Here is a 16,911-nt window from a genome sequence, read left to right as displayed (position 1 = left end):
GCTGCACGGACACGTGGTACCGCACAAGCATTAAGCAGGGACTTGTCATTTCTTAAAGGGGAGCACACCACAGTGCTGATCAGATTCCCACATACCTCACCAGTCTCCCCCATCCCTTATCAATGCCCTTCAGACAATGAAGGGGCTGTGTCCTGAGACACCTGGCAAGTAATACGATTCCTTGAGTAATACGAATACAGACAATCCTCAAAAAATATATTAGGGCAACTATTAAGATCACTCTGCGTTCAACAGGCTCCTACTGATTGGTTGTCGCTACCTTTTCTTGTTATGCAATAGAAAGTTACTCATTAGAGAAACTGGATCCTATTCTTTGCTTCTGTACATTACACCTATTTGTATGTGCAATGAAGTGGTGAGAGATGCAAAGAATGGAAAATAACATAAAAAGACGTGTGCAAACTCATCTGCGTGGATCACCATTATAACCATGCGAGGCAAATGATACTGTTCAAATATGTGTTAATTTGTGAGTTATTATGATTCCAAATCCCAAGATTATCAGTCATTTCATCAGTAATTAAAAGAATTGCAAAGGAGTGACTTGACATTAGTACGTGTTGATAACTACAGACCTTTCCATGTGCTCGTCGGTTCGTCAGGATGGCCGAGCGGTCTAAGGCGCTGCGTTCAGGTCGCAGTCTCCTCTGGAGGCGTGGGTTCGAATCCCACTTCTGACATGAATTATTTTATAGTCTTAATAGTGTCTGCATCCAGAAACACAATTATGTGCAACATTGTTGTCGGCTCTTCCTAGAATAGTTGTTTTCTAATGCCTCGTGAAATAGATTGTAAATGAACTTCTTTAGGAGAGTGAATAATATTTACTTTCTGTCATTTTGAATCAGGTTGGGAATAGTTGCAGCTTCACTCTAAATGGCTCATGCCACAAGTCATGTGAATTTTGAAACATTATTGTCTTTCTATCCCTGTGGCATATTTTCTGTGTTAGTCTCAACATAAGCAGGCCCTCCATTTACAATTGCACACTTTCATATTCACTCTCCCTATAGATATCCACACTAACACGTTCAAATGCTATCTTAAAAAACACAATAAGCATACAAACTAAGCAGTGGTTAAAGTGAGCAGAAAAGGTCGGCAGTGGCTACCACTACTTTCATTTTGTACTGTTAACAGTTCTACTACTTTTGTAATCATTTTAATCATTCCGGAACTGTTCTTTGTGAAGTTAAATCACATTTCTCTACTTTACAATCCAATAGCAGTAAAGGCTAAACTGAAGTATGTTTCAACTTGATTGGCTGTCAACCAGTAATGAAAAATGTGTTGTATGTTGCTCCTTTCCTGCCTACTCTTTTCCCCGCCAGGGTCACTGTTCCACTACTTTTTTGGATGCACTTCTACCACTGAAACTAAGCCACCTACACATGGCTATTGTACGCCCCTCACACCTTCTTCTTACACTGATTGCTTAAGGTCTACGATATTCCTGGATGCTGCCCACCCCCACACAAGTTAACCCTTTTTCACAATCAAGGATGGAACATTGTGCTTTTGAGGATGCTGATCTGTGCGCCCGGGCCATTGATCACTGACAATCCTCCAAGTTTTTGGAGGAGGTGAAGGCACTGGTGAGGTCTTAGAAGTAGAAGAGGACAGAGGCAGGGGAGGGAGGTCCTCAAATGGACAACCCCAGAGATACATTGGAGGGGCAGGTAGACATGTCCATCATGTGGTAGGAGGGGACTGCTGCAGCTATAACCCTGGAGGAGGTGTTTGGAATGGAGGAAGTTCACAAAGCAGGGTGAGGATACTGCTGCAAATGAGGGGGGATGACTGCCTGGAGAAGACTTAAGGGGGGTTGATCAGCCTGCGAAAGTGCCACAGCAGAAGGTATACCTACTTGATTGAGAGGATGAGAGGCATACATAAGAAGAGGTGGCGGTAGTATATGTGCCTCTTCTAGCCATAGAGGAGAGGGAAAGCCTGGAGTTGCCTGCAGAGTGGTGACCTGAAACACACCATAACACATTACACAGAATGCTTAATAGTGGTACTATTTTATCCTGCCATGAGGGAAGACCACCCACGTGAGAGGATCTTGAGGTCTTCTGCATGGTGTAGGGCTGTGAGAAGAGGCTCAAGTGGGACAACAAGCCAAGCAGCTAGGGGGGGCATAGCCTAGGGATTATGCCCATGAGGACTCATGTGCACAGGTGGCACAGAAGGGTGCTCCAAGCACACGTGTCCTCAAAGGCTTGTAACAATGCAGCAACCACTATGTGGCAAACCAACTTCTGGTGCACCAGTAGTCCTGGTATGAATATCAGTTTCTAAACCATCAATCAGCCCCACACCTCCAGTACACGAGAAGGGATCCGAACAGATTGGAAGAATAAGCAAATTATAAACCTCCTTGCCCAGTTTTGGTAACGTGGACAGAATGGCAGGCTTATATCCGAAAGGATTTGGGTCATTGATTAGTTGCAACACAGCAAAAATACAATTATTACCCAATGATAAAAGGGACTGTCCAGTCAAGGTGTATAAAAATATCTACTTTATTATTATCAACAACAGACAGTTCTAGCAACATTATGAAATACAACTCACCCTGTAAAGGAATGCAGAGGACAGAGAGTTTCAAAGAAGGAAAGGGATTCACTCTGGATATTGACAGGAGGGTGGTCGGTATAGTAAATAATCGCAACAGTTCAAGGACACTTGGCTTGAGCACAAAGGAAGCAATGGGTCTTAAAATGTCTCTAGAGGCCTTTGGAGAAGGACCAGGGGGACAGAACCACAATGTCCCTTGTGCTTGTAGATGTTCTTGGTGCTCGACTGGGTGGAGGCAGTTTTAGGGTGCTTTGCAGCTTCTGTGACAGAGTTGGAGACGGGAGACAGCTGTGGTTATCAGGTGGCAGGCAGTTCAATGAGCGCATCTGGACGGATGGCTGCAGGCTGGCCTACGCGGCAGCTCGGGATCAGGAATCATTATCTGGATGGTGGTTCTGAAGCACTGGTCGAGGCGTCTCAGAAGGGTTTAAGGGACTGCAGCATTGCAGTCGGTTGCCGCTCGAGGGACTCGACTGGCTTGAAATTGTCCTGTAAGGCAGACTTCAGTAGATGCTTGTCAATGCACTTCTCCTAGCTTCTTCACTGGGCATGTGTCGTCCTTTAAGGCAGACAGCCCAAAGCTGAGGATTGTATTTCAGGCATATGCCTTGTCCTTGGTTTAGAGTTCAGAGAATCTCTGTCATTTCCCACCTAGGAAGGTTGCTGCAGAACCTAGCAGGGCACGCTGTGTGCTGGCTGGGTACTAGTTCTGTAGCTGCTGGAGGGTCCTCTGGATTCAGTATCTCCCACTGTTCCCTGGGAGATGTTTAGGGGAGGGATCTTGCTTCCCTCTTGGAAGTCCGGGCCATCCTTCACTTGCGGAAGATGTAAGGCAGACTGTACCTTCAGCAGATCTATTTGATTACTGTGCCCAAATTTCTGGGACCCCCAAATATGTTGACTTTTATTTTTATGTTGACCCACTTTTCACCCCATATATTTGCAGGGGGAAGCCCCTGCAGCACCCCCTACATGTATTAAATACTATACCAATCTCCCCACACATATATATATATATATATATATATATATATATATATATATATATATATATATATATATATATATATATATATGGGGTTTAAAGGGGGGTCGACATTTTAAAAAAAGGTCAATATTTTGGGGGATGCAGTAATTGTATAATCCCCCTTGAACTAGGCTCCAATGATGAGTTCTTCTTTCTTCTTCTGGTGAAGCTGTCAGATGATCTGCCAAAAGAGAGGCTCAGCCCTCTTTTAAAGCCAAATGGACCACATGGATTGGTATAGGGTACGTCTGCCTTAATGATCTAATCCTGGGTCCTCACATGTATGCGTGAGGTCATAACCAGAGTGCTTTGCAACAGAAAAGGTAAAGGGGTAGAAACATGTACTACAAAGTCCCACCCATCATCTCTGTCTGTTTTGGATCAAAGCGTCCCTCTGGTTAATGGAGCTCTCCCTTGAAGATGCGGCGGGACCAGACTTTCTGGCTCCAGCAAACCACATACTTGTATCTTCTTAATGGGGTCGCCCTGTGGGGATGAGTACTGTAAACACGCAATCCCAGCCATGACATTTCACTGTCAGTCGATACTGAGGGCTGGAGCTAGCTTTCGGTTGACACAGAGCATATGAAAGGTTTGTAGGGTTTCCTGTCTCCTTTGTTAGCCTCTGCAGTCAGGCCCCATCTGGGCCTGGTTGATTTATTCTCTGATTAGTATGTTGTACCTGTGATATATATATATCCCCCAGCCCAAAAACCGCACTCCAAATCAGAGTATTTCACCCGTTTTTATTACATACCGTTTGGGTGAATTTACACGGAATTTGAAAGAAAATGCAACTTTTACATGTGTCATTTTGCAGCAACATGTTTTAAACTTTCCACTCAGTTTTCAATTGTATGCTCTTAGTAATCCATTGCTGGGGATTGTTAGTATCTATGCATTGTTGCTTTAGTGAGAAATTGTATTTACCGTAAAGTTTTAACCGCACATTAATTATTTATTTGTCCATTTCCTAGTGTCATTTCATAACATTACAAGGGGTTTAAAATCTGTTTTCCACTCTTATTTGGTGACGGAAGGTCGGATTTTGATTCTGTTTTCTGCATCTTATTCCTGATTACCTGCTGTGTCTTGCTATCCATTCGTGAAAAACTGGATAAAAAGCCACACAGTTTGCAATTAGTTTTGTATGGTATCACATGAATAAACCCAATAGATTCAAGTAATCAACAGTGCACAGGACCATTTTCCCACACATTTTCATAATGCCTTTGCCCCATAAAATAAGCCGGTATATAATGTTCATGATGGCTGTGCATGTCCACGTAGCCTGCACCAATATATGCCAATATTACCATATAAGGTCTGTCTGCAAGTAAACAATTATATGTCACGGAAGGAAAGTCTATCCCGACTGGCTATATCAAGACAGGCCAGTGTACCACATAACCACACTCATGTTTGCTTTTACCTTTGTTGCAATGTATACATATGCCATGACACACACAGAATATATTGGTCAAACTGGAGCCACCTATGTAAGCCAGTTTAGCCATGTAATGACACTCATTTTTTGCTTTACCCCTGATACCAAGTAGAAAGTAACAAATGCCATGCCACAAAAAGAAAGTAAATGCTCACTGACACCATAGGCCAGACTAGCCACATGATAACACGTATCATGCTTGCTTTACCCTTGATGCCAAGTAAAACATGACATGCCACATTATGAAAGTAAATGCTGTGCAAACAAAGCACGTGGGTGGACTGTGCTGCCTGCCACTCAGGCGAGGTATCCACACCCTTCCACCCATAGTAATGGGGCTCCACTGTTCCTTTTTTTCAAAATGTTGTATAGTCTATTAAAGTTCGTCTTGCTGTGACAATAAATGTGGTTTAAACATTATAAAATGGTGCCTGTATATAAAAAATATTGGCAAGTTTGGTAGAGTGCGAAATCTTCCATTCCTGTCATTCACCAAGGTTGTGTTCTTGAACTTCACTGGTATTCTTCCGTTTGTGTTTGATAATGAACTTTGCTGCAAGTTACATAATTATTTAATTTTCAAGTTGTTTTGTTCGTTATAATAAAACGTGTCTGAAATGTGTTTCACGCTTTATTTATTTATGGACTTCATGGATTATCGGCAATATGATATTCTCTTCTGCTGTTCAATTTTTCATACAATAGTAGTATTTATTGCATTGCAGTAACGTAATGGACTATCAGTGGCTCACCATTTCTGGGTGTTCCATCGCTATTGCATACATGGAAGAGTTCAATGCGCTTCGAAAAGCACACCCCAATTATCATGCTGTTTTTGTATTACTGGAATGTTTCCATGTGTGCAATTAGGATACTCTTTGAGTGTTCTATACTGTTTAAAATATCAACCGGCACCTGAAAAAAAGACAAAACTACAACAGGCCCCAGCGAGATTTGAACTCGCGACCCCTGGTTTACAAGACCAGTGCTCTAACCCCTGAGCTATGGAGCCAGACATTGGAGTCTTTCAAACAAAAAAACCTGACAACATGAATGTTTTACCTCACAGTACATGTTTTACTGTTTATTTAAGAATGCAAGAGTTGCTTCAAAAGAGCAACATAAGGGCCTCATTACAACCTTGGTGCTAAGTGCACCAACTTTACCACCATGGTGTAAACTCCGTTTACACCATGGTGGATGGCGGATTTACCGCCCCATTCCAAGGTGAGTGGGGCGGTAAATCCCCATTTCCCATTTTCCCTTCCCCATTCCCATTTTTGCCCCATAGGGCATAATGGGAGTGGGGGAGGCGCTAATTACGCCGCCGTAAATTACGGCGGCGTAATTAGCACCATGGCAGGTTAGCGCCATGGATTTTAACGCCTGCTAAAAGCAGGTGTTAAAATCAGAATCAGGCGTTAAGGGTTAACGGTGGCGTTAACCCTTAACGCCTGAGTTGTAATGAGGCCCCATGTGTGTGAGCCAAACCAAAGACAAGAAAGAGAAGGGAGGAAACGGGCTTTGGCACTCAGTCACAACCTTTGCTGACTTTATGGTGTTCTGTAAATCATTCAGTAGTTATAGCATTCAGATCTGTGCTGGCCACGAGAAATGTACACTCATTTATGTATTACAACTTTCTACTTGCAACCATTTCTGACTGAACAGCCTTTATACTAAAACTTGGAACAAAGGGAAAGGGAAGTGGTATTTAAAAATGTGAGGAAGGGAGTGAAAATGTGCAACACCGGGCTGTTAAAAGGTTTTGAAAAAAAAGCAGAGTCTGCAAAATAGGACAGTAATGACACGTAGACAGCCTGACACTGAAATGATGCCATGGCAGTATAGCTAATCACGAAGTACCATTCACCAGACCGCATAGTGTATCTGTTCAGTGGGCAGTTAGAATCTCTTCTTCTTTCTTACATGTGTGCACAATACTTTCCAGCTTCTTCTTCATCTCACTTCACCGTTCTTTTCTTCCCAGCAGAATAAGATCGGCTTTCCCAGGCAGGGTCATGATATGTCTAAGAAAAGTTTTTTGCACTTTAAAATTACCACAGTAGTGATTTGGCACAGTGCAAAGCGTAGTTACAGAACATACCATGTAGCAATCTCTCTTCCCAGTTGTGATTTACAACCTCAAATCTCCATGACAAACACATCTGCTTTAAAGAGTGGCCTGGGACCATTTGAAGAATCGCACCAGTTTCAATTTATAATCCTGAAAAAAGATTAACATGGACTACATGGATGAGATAGATACGCCCTTACTACAGGCATCTGAGTATAGTGGACAGACTGATCTCTTCATCCTTCGAATGCCAGTAAATTCAGAGTTAGCAAAATGGGTAATAACCTGCTAAGAGATAGCGCTTTGAATTACTTGGGCATGTGCTACCATAATTATGATTGTCTCGCTAAAAAAAGCAAATGGATCTCTTTGAACTCAGAGCGGTTGCCCTGTGGGGTGTAATCAAAGGCTCCAAACCAACGGAACTGAAGGGGCCACTGAAAAAATGACCTGGCAGCTTTTATAGAAAAATCTTCACACAGAAAATTGGCCTATCATGGCAGACTGTGGGGTTTCAGCAAGTAGCACAAGGAAGGGCCATGTGAAAAAGTCCTACCAGTCATTACAAAAAGAAAATCACCATTCTAATTCAAAAGTGGCAGGAGAAATTCAAAGGTCCCGTTCACATGAAAAACAGGAGTTTCAAACATTGTCACCAAAATGGCTTCGCATGTGTCTTTGCAGCTTAAGGCAAGACATGATAAAAATATTCCCCAGCTAACATAGGGAGAAGACATAGTTTGTGTTGACAAGATGTAATGTATATTATGCTTCACATGCAAAATACCGGCAAACATTTCAAAAGAAAAGCCCACTTTGTTTCCATGAAAAGTTCCTGTAGGCCTTGTGGGGCAACTGTCACAAAGGACTCCCCCACCGAAAGCCTAACTTCCATCCCAGCTGTTTACAACTGCAATAAAGTGGCCACTAAGGGTGTTGAAAACAAAACTTCCCCCGGACTGGGAGTCTCTGAAAGCTCATTTATGTGCAGACAGGTGACCTAGCCAGTGCATGACCTGAATGTAGGGGGGAGGTATGAACGCAGGGGCTGCAATCAAGGCCGAACCCTGAACAAAATACAGGAAAATAGAAGCTTTCTTGATTGAAATGGTGGTCCCCTACAGATAAGAGGACAGCAGTGGGGATCTCTGTGTTGGCCGGTGCATCCCAGGTATTTACGATCTGCAGTCTATACTTCAAACAACAAAGGGACTAATACAAAAAAAACTCTGGTCACAGGCTGGCCCAGAGTGGCAAATGGCCTGGAGACCAGAGAGCTACAATTTGCATAACAGGAAGATTTGCTTTAATTTAAAAGTACTATTATCATTTAGGCATTTTTCTCAGCGACAATAAATTGTACTGCCTTCAGGTTCATGTCATTGTTCAGATAATTTCCAGGCGATTTTGTTGAAAAAAAATTCATCCACCTGCAATTTAGGGGATTGTAATGAACGGCTAAAATGTGTACTTGGCTGCTCTGAACATGTTCTGAATTTGAGTGTTGGCAAACTGGCAGAGGGTAAAATTAGGAATGTGCGGAGTAAATTGCATGTTCCTAAGGATTATGCTTTTTGTAAAAATGGCGGAAAATTGAAAAACGATCATGCAAAATGGTGCAGGAGACAAACAGATTGTGTGCGGCAGCAATGGCCTTTACTTTCATTCGGGGCAGGGAGGCACAGCACAAAACTGCCGCATCTCTGCCCACAGAAGACTGACAGTTCACCACCACTAGGTCCGGGAACCTTGTTGGGGGTGTGCAGACCGCCGCACGACATCCTGTCTCCTTTTTTTGTATCCCATTCTTTTTCAAGCTCTGAACATGGAGCATTTTCTGTTTCACCGCTGGTTAGACCGGGTTAACTCATGAGGGCTTGGATGGCCAACCACAGGCTAAAACGGCCGATTGCAGGTCGGGAGCCGGACCAGGCACTCGCCTTCCATATTTTCTTATTTTTGATGCTCCGATCACAGAGCGAGCCTCCTTCTCCCCCAGGCAGGCTGCACAGATGCTGCAGTGAAGTAGCAGCCCTGTGCCACCTCAACTGTTTCCAACTTTTATCACAGCGTTTCCGTAGCTCACCGACTTGGCATCCTGGGCATGCATCATAGGGGCACTGACTCTCCATGACCTACCAACAAGGTGGTCTCCCACAATCGGATTGAGTGCGGCGCCGATGACCGCCAGATGAAAGCCGCATCAGTGGTGGTAGGACTACGGGCAGCCAACACGGCAGGCTCGTGAAACCTTTGTCCCCATTGTTGAGTGCTGGACCTGCGGTCATGCAGGCTAGTCGGACCATCGCTGGGGGCACCCTATACGCATTCACAGAGACAGGTGTGGGCTGGCTCACAGGTACACAGGCCAACCCAAGGGCTGAAGGGGGCACCCAGCATATGCACACACAGTTCCCGCTGCAGGGATCACCCTGTTCTCCCTGGCCACACAGACTTACATGGCAGTCATGGTCACACGACTGCATCGTGGCCTGGGGGCACCCAGCGCATGCACAAGGATCTGGATCCATTCAGATTCAGTGGTGCTGCAGGGGCTGTGCTCACACAGCATCATCCTGCAGGGGAGACAGAGTTGACATGCAGGGGCTCTGCCTGGAACACAGGGAGTGGGGACAGAGTTCCCTCACAGGGGCTCTGCCATCATGAAGGGCTTTGCACAGGCAGGCACTCTGCCTGGAAGGCCGCGCTGGCGCAGAGCAGAATAACACGCTGCAGGCAGGAGTCTGGAGGTCTTGACTGACGAACGAGAAACTGCATGTCCCTTTTATTGGGTTACCAATGAAATGTATGCCTCAAGAAACCTATGGGGCATGTACCTGGTCACTCTACACGAGAAAAAATCTCTTCTTAATTATTCAATATTGATCAGGAGAGTATTACTTCATTTAAATCAAAATTTCAAGAAACAGAAAAACACTTTGTAAATCTCTTTTACAGACAATTGTATTCTTAGTTCATACAATGTTTTTGACAACCTGAATTACAGCATTCATTAAACAAAATAGTTTTACACACTAAGATTTTCATCAAATAAAAAAGCAACTGTTCTTAGCAGAAAATAATGTCATTCAGAAAGAATTCTGCAAAATGTGCTGAATTTATAGTTTTAAGTGTCAATTCAACAGAAAGGTTTTTTTCCCCACACAATCACAATCACATGTTGTTAATCCACTAGGCGTTTCGGGGTTATCTTGACCCCTTCTTCATGTGCTGATGTGATTTGTATTATTTTCACTATTTCGTAAAACAAATTTCAAAGAAAACAAAGATTTGTACTAGGTTTGTCTCTGTAGCATAGTGAACACCAATATATCATGAACAAATTTTGAGACACCCTAAGAGTGAATTTCACTGACCTTGGAAGTATCCAGGGTCTATATAGCCATCACTGACTCTCGAGTCACTTCTGATTCTTGCCACTGGTTGATAATTGCTGGTAGTCTGGTATTGTAACCATCCTCAATGGTCCTGTCCCAATGGCCTAGCAAAATGTTGCACCCACTCTATGAAGAAGGAATAATCCCATGCCCAAATTATCAAAACCTGCACTCAATACTGCCTCCCTGCACCCAGCGCTCACTAAATCCAATGGCTAAAATAAATGCCTCAAGGAAAACTTACCCACAGCTCGAGACTTTCCAAAAAGCAACTCGGGAACGGCGAATCAGCTGCAAACACAGCCTCCCGTCCCGCGGTGCGTTTGTATTAGATATTTCAATGTGTCACATGATCGTAACTCGGATCACGTGACCAGGAAACGTACGTTTCTTGAAGGACTATCGCCCCAATTTCTCCTGCCCCAACGTGGTATATCTACCTAAAAAACACCACGTTTGCTATATGTAATATTATTGCCGCTATTACTCATACAAAAGGGCTTGATGTGTAATGAAGGACACAGTCCCTGTACCGTTGTGCCGCCTCAAGTGATCACAAAGTGATCACGTGATGACGTGTCTGTGATGAGACACGCCATCAAGGGATTTATGTGCCGTCTGTTATTGTTATAGCTGCGCCTCCTGTTAAAGATAAGTGTGAAAGTCTACTGCTGAGATATATTACTGCTGAGATTCAATACAGGTTCTCAGTTTGGGAAGATCACATAATGAACGCCAATTCTCTTATTACGTTCACGGGCAAGCTCTTCCTGCTTTGTATCATGGTAAGTAAAAATTCATATTCTACTGACATATATCCGAAATGATGCTCACTATGGAGCACCATGTCCTAATTAAGGGTAGATCATCTAGTGAATATGAACAGAATCAACTCTAAGCTATGAACATATATTGGGTTAATCACATGCTGCACGGACACGTGGTACCGCACAAGCATTAAGCAGGGACTTGTCATTTCTTAAAGGGGAGCACACCACAGTGCTGATCAGATTCCCACATACCTCACCAGTCTCCCCCATCCCTTATCAATGCCCTTCAGACAATGAAGGGGCTGTGTCCTGAGACACCTGGCAAGTAATACGATTCCTTGAGTAATACGAATACAGACAATCCTCAAAAAATATATTAGGGCAACTATTAAGATCACTCTGCGTTCAACAGGCTCCTACTGATTGGTTGTCGCTACCTTTTCTTGTTATGCAATAGAAAGTTACTCATTAGAGAAACTGGATCCTATTCTTTGCTTCTGTACATTACACCTATTTGTATGTGCAATGAAGTGGTGAGAGATGCAAAGAATGGAAAATAACATAAAAAGACGTGTGCAAACTCATCTGCGTGGATCACCATTATAACCATGCGAGGCAAATGATACTGTTCAAATATGTGTTAATTTGTGAGTTATTATGATTCCAAATCCCAAGATTATCAGTCATTTCATCAGTAATTAAAAGAATTGCAAAGGAGTGACTTGACATTAGTACGTGTTGATAACTACAGACCTTTCCATGTGCTCGTCGGTTCGTCAGGATGGCCGAGCGGTCTAAGGCGCTGCGTTCAGGTCGCAGTCTCCTCTGGAGGCGTGGGTTCGAATCCCACTTCTGACATGAATTATTTTATAGTCTTAATAGTGTCTGCATCCAGAAACACAATTATGTGCAACATTGTTGTCGGCTCTTCCTAGAATAGTTGTTTTCTAATGCCTCGTGAAATAGATTGTAAATGAACTTCTTTAGGAGAGTGAATAATATTTACTTTCTGTCATTTTGAATCAGGTTGGGAATAGTTGCAGCTTCACTCTAAATGGCTCATGCCACAAGTCATGTGAATTTTGAAACATTATTGTCTTTCTATCCCTGTGGCATATTTTCTGTGTTAGTCTCAACATAAGCAGGCCCTCCATTTACAATTGCACACTTTCATATTCACTCTCCCTATAGATATCCACACTAACACGTTCAAATGCTATCTTAAAAAACACAATAAGCATACAAACTAAGCAGTGGTTAAAGTGAGCAGAAAAGGTCGGCAGTGGCTACCACTACTTTCATTTTGTACTGTTAACAGTTCTACTACTTTTGTAATCATTTTAATCATTCCGGAACTGTTCTTTGTGAAGTTAAATCACATTTCTCTACTTTACAATCCAATAGCAGTAAAGGCTAAACTGAAGTATGTTTCAACTTGATTGGCTGTCAACCAGTAATGAAAAATGTGTTGTATGTTGCTCCTTTCCTGCCTACTCTTTTCCCCGCCAGGGTCACTGTTCCACTACTTTTTTGGATGCACTTCTACCACTGAAACTAAGCCACCTACACATGGCTATTGTACGCCCCTCACACCTTCTTCTTACACTGATTGCTTAAGGTCTACGATATTCCTGGATGCTGCCCACCCCCACACAAGTTAACCCTTTTTCACAATCAAGGATGGAACATTGTGCTTTTGAGGATGCTGATCTGTGCGCCCGGGCCATTGATCACTGACAATCCTCCAAGTTTTTGGAGGAGGTGAAGGCACTGGTGAGGTCTTAGAAGTAGAAGAGGACAGAGGCAGGGGAGGGAGGTCCTCAAATGGACAACCCCAGAGATACATTGGAGGGGCAGGTAGACATGTCCATCATGTGGTAGGAGGGGACTGCTGCAGCTATAACCCTGGAGGAGGTGTTTGGAATGGAGGAAGTTCACAAAGCAGGGTGAGGATACTGCTGCAAATGAGGGGGGATGACTGCCTGGAGAAGACTTAAGGGGGGTTGATCAGCCTGCGAAAGTGCCACAGCAGAAGGTATACCTACTTGATTGAGAGGATGAGAGGCATACATAAGAAGAGGTGGCGGTAGTATATGTGCCTCTTCTAGCCATAGAGGAGAGGGAAAGCCTGGAGTTGCCTGCAGAGTGGTGACCTGAAACACACCATAACACATTACACAGAATGCTTAATAGTGGTACTATTTTATCCTGCCATGAGGGAAGACCACCCACGTGAGAGGATCTTGAGGTCTTCTGCATGGTGTAGGGCTGTGAGAAGAGGCTCAAGTGGGACAACAAGCCAAGCAGCTAGGGGGGGCATAGCCTAGGGATTATGCCCATGAGGACTCATGTGCACAGGTGGCACAGAAGGGTGCTCCAAGCACACGTGTCCTCAAAGGCTTGTAACAATGCAGCAACCACTATGTGGCAAACCAACTTCTGGTGCACCAGTAGTCCTGGTATGAATATCAGTTTCTAAACCATCAATCAGCCCCACACCTCCAGTACACGAGAAGGGATCCGAACAGATTGGAAGAATAAGCAAATTATAAACCTCCTTGCCCAGTTTTGGTAACGTGGACAGAATGGCAGGCTTATATCCGAAAGGATTTGGGTCATTGATTAGTTGCAACACAGCAAAAATACAATTATTACCCAATGATAAAAGGGACTGTCCAGTCAAGGTGTATAAAAATATCTACTTTATTATTATCAACAACAGACAGTTCTAGCAACATTATGAAATACAACTCACCCTGTAAAGGAATGCAGAGGACAGAGAGTTTCAAAGAAGGAAAGGGATTCACTCTGGATATTGACAGGAGGGTGGTCGGTATAGTAAATAATCGCAACAGTTCAAGGACACTTGGCTTGAGCACAAAGGAAGCAATGGGTCTTAAAATGTCTCTAGAGGCCTTTGGAGAAGGACCAGGGGGACAGAACCACAATGTCCCTTGTGCTTGTAGATGTTCTTGGTGCTCGACTGGGTGGAGGCAGTTTTAGGGTGCTTTGCAGCTTCTGTGACAGAGTTGGAGACGGGAGACAGCTGTGGTTATCAGGTGGCAGGCAGTTCAATGAGCGCATCTGGACGGATGGCTGCAGGCTGGCCTACGCGGCAGCTCGGGATCAGGAATCATTATCTGGATGGTGGTTCTGAAGCACTGGTCGAGGCGTCTCAGAAGGGTTTAAGGGACTGCAGCATTGCAGTCGGTTGCCGCTCGAGGGACTCGACTGGCTTGAAATTGTCCTGTAAGGCAGACTTCGGTAGATGCTTGTCAATGCACTTCTCCTAGCTTCTTCACTGGGCATGTGTCGTCCTTTAAGGCAGACAGCCCAAAGCTGAGGATTGTATTTCAGGCATATGCCTTGTCCTTGGTTTAGAGTTCAGAGAATCTCTGTCATTTCCCACCTAGGAAGGTTGCTGCAGAACCTAGCAGGGCACGCTGTGTGCTGGCTGGGTACTAGTTCTGTAGCTGCTGGAGGGTCCTCTGGATTCAGTATCTCCCACTGTTCCCTGGGAGATGTTTAGGGGAGGGATCTTGCTTCCCTCTTGGAAGTCCGGGCCATCCTTCACTTGCGGAAGATGTAAGGCAGACTGTACCTTCAGCAGATCTATTTGATTACTGTGCCCAAATTTCTGGGACCCCCAAATATGTAGACTTTTATTTTTATGTTGACCCACTTTTCACCCCATATATTTGCAGGGGGAAGCCCCTGCAGCACCCCCTACATGTATTAAATACTATACCAATCTCCCCACACATATATATATATATATATATATATATATATATATATATATATATATATATATATATATATATATATATATATATATATGGGGTTTAAAGGGGGGTCGACATTTTAAAAAAAGGTCAATATTTTGGGGGATGCAGTAATTGTATAATCCCCCTTGAACTAGGCTCCAATGATGAGTTCTTCTTTCTTCTTCTGGTGAAGCTGTCAGATGATCTGCCAAAAGAGAGGCTCAGCCCTCTTTTAAAGCCAAATGGACCACATGGATTGGTATAGGGTACGTCTGCCTTAATGATCTAATCCTGGGTCCTCACATGTATGCGTGAGGTCATAACCAGAGTGCTTTGCAACAGAAAAGGTAAAGGGGTAGAAACATGTACTACAAAGTCCCACCCATCATCTCTGTCTGTTTTGGATCAAAGCGTCCCTCTGGTTAATGGAGCTCTCCCTTGAAGATGCGGCGGGACCAGACTTTCTGGCTCCAGCAAACCACATACTTGTATCTTCTTAATGGGGTCGCCCTGTGGGGATGAGTACTGTAAACACGCAATCCCAGCCATGACATTTCACTGTCAGTCGATACTGAGGGCTGGAGCTAGCTTTCGGTTGACACAGAGCATATGAAAGGTTTGTAGGGTTTCCTGTCTCCTTTGTTAGCCTCTGCAGTCAGGCCCCATCTGGGCCTGGTTGATTTATTCTCTGATTAGTATGTTGTACCTGTGATATATATATATCCCCCAGCCCAAAAACCGCACTCCAAATCAGAGTATTTCACCCGTTTTTATTACATACCGTTTGGGTGAATTTACACGGAATTTGAAAGAAAATGCAACTTTTACATGTGTCATTTTGCAGCAACATGTTTTAAACTTTCCACTCAGTTTTCAATTGTATGCTCTTAGTAATCCATTGCTGGGGATTGTTAGTATCTATGCATTGTTGCTTTAGTGAGAAATTGTATTTACCGTAAAGTTTTAACCGCACATTAATTATTTATTTGTCCATTTCCTAGTGTCATTTCATAACATTACAAGGGGTTTAAAATCTGTTTTCCACTCTTATTTGGTGACGGAAGGTCGGATTTTGATTCTGTTTTCTGCATCTTATTCCTGATTACCTGCTGTGTCTTGCTATCCATTCGTGAAAAACTGGATAAAAAGCCACACAGTTTGCAATTAGTTTTGTATGGTATCACATGAATAAACCCAATAGATTCAAGTAATCAACAGTGCACAGGACCATTTTCCCACACATTTTCATAATGCCTTTGCCCCATAAAATAAGCCGGTATATAATGTTCATGATGGCTGTGCATGTCCACGTAGCCTGCACCAATATATGCCAATATTACCATATAAGGTCTGTCTGCAAGTAAACAATTATATGTCACGGAAGGAAAGTCTATCCCGACTGGCTATATCAAGACAGGCCAGTGTACCACATAACCACACTCATGTTTGCTTTTACCTTTGTTGCAATGTATACATATGCCATGACACACACAGAATATATTGGTCAAACTGGAGCCACCTATGTAAGCCAGTTTAGCCATGTAATGACACTCATTTTTTGCTTTACCCCTGATACCAAGTAGAAAGTAACAAATGCCATGCCACAAAAAGAAAGTAAATGCTCACTGACACCATAGGCCAGACTAGCCACATGATAACACGTATCATGCTTGCTTTACCCTTGATGCCAAGTAAAACATGACATGCCACATTATGAAAGTAAATGCTGTGCAAACAAAGCACGTGGGTGGACTGTGCTGCCTGCCACTCAGGCGAGGTATCCACACCCTTCCACCCATAGTAATGGGGCTCCACTGTTCCTTT

General features: G+C 43.6%; 3 non-coding genes across 3 annotated transcripts; 2 read left to right on the top strand and 1 right to left on the bottom strand.

The window, feature by feature from the left end:
* The first annotated feature begins 618 nt into the window (after window positions 1–618).
* TRNAL-CAG (transfer RNA leucine (anticodon CAG)) lies at window positions 619–701 on the top strand. Its single transcript has one exon. It is a non-coding gene; the product is annotated as a tRNA-Leu (tRNA).
* A 5,313-nt stretch (window positions 702–6,014) lies between these two features.
* TRNAT-UGU (transfer RNA threonine (anticodon UGU)) lies at window positions 6,015–6,087 on the bottom strand. Its single transcript has one exon. It is a non-coding gene; the product is annotated as a tRNA-Thr (tRNA).
* A 6,008-nt stretch (window positions 6,088–12,095) lies between these two features.
* Window positions 12,096–12,178, top strand: TRNAL-CAG (transfer RNA leucine (anticodon CAG)). The gene has a single exon. It is a non-coding gene; the product is annotated as a tRNA-Leu (tRNA).
* Window positions 12,179–16,911: the final 4,733 nt, after the last annotated feature.

Source organism: Ambystoma mexicanum (genome assembly GCF_040938575.1).
Source record: "Ambystoma mexicanum isolate Mex_15411 chromosome 12 unlocalized genomic scaffold, UKY_AmexF1_1 Mex_chr12_unloc.1, whole genome shotgun sequence".
NCBI lineage: Eukaryota > Metazoa > Chordata > Amphibia > Caudata > Ambystomatidae > Ambystoma > Ambystoma mexicanum.
This window is presented reverse-complemented; position numbering and strand designations above follow the sequence as displayed.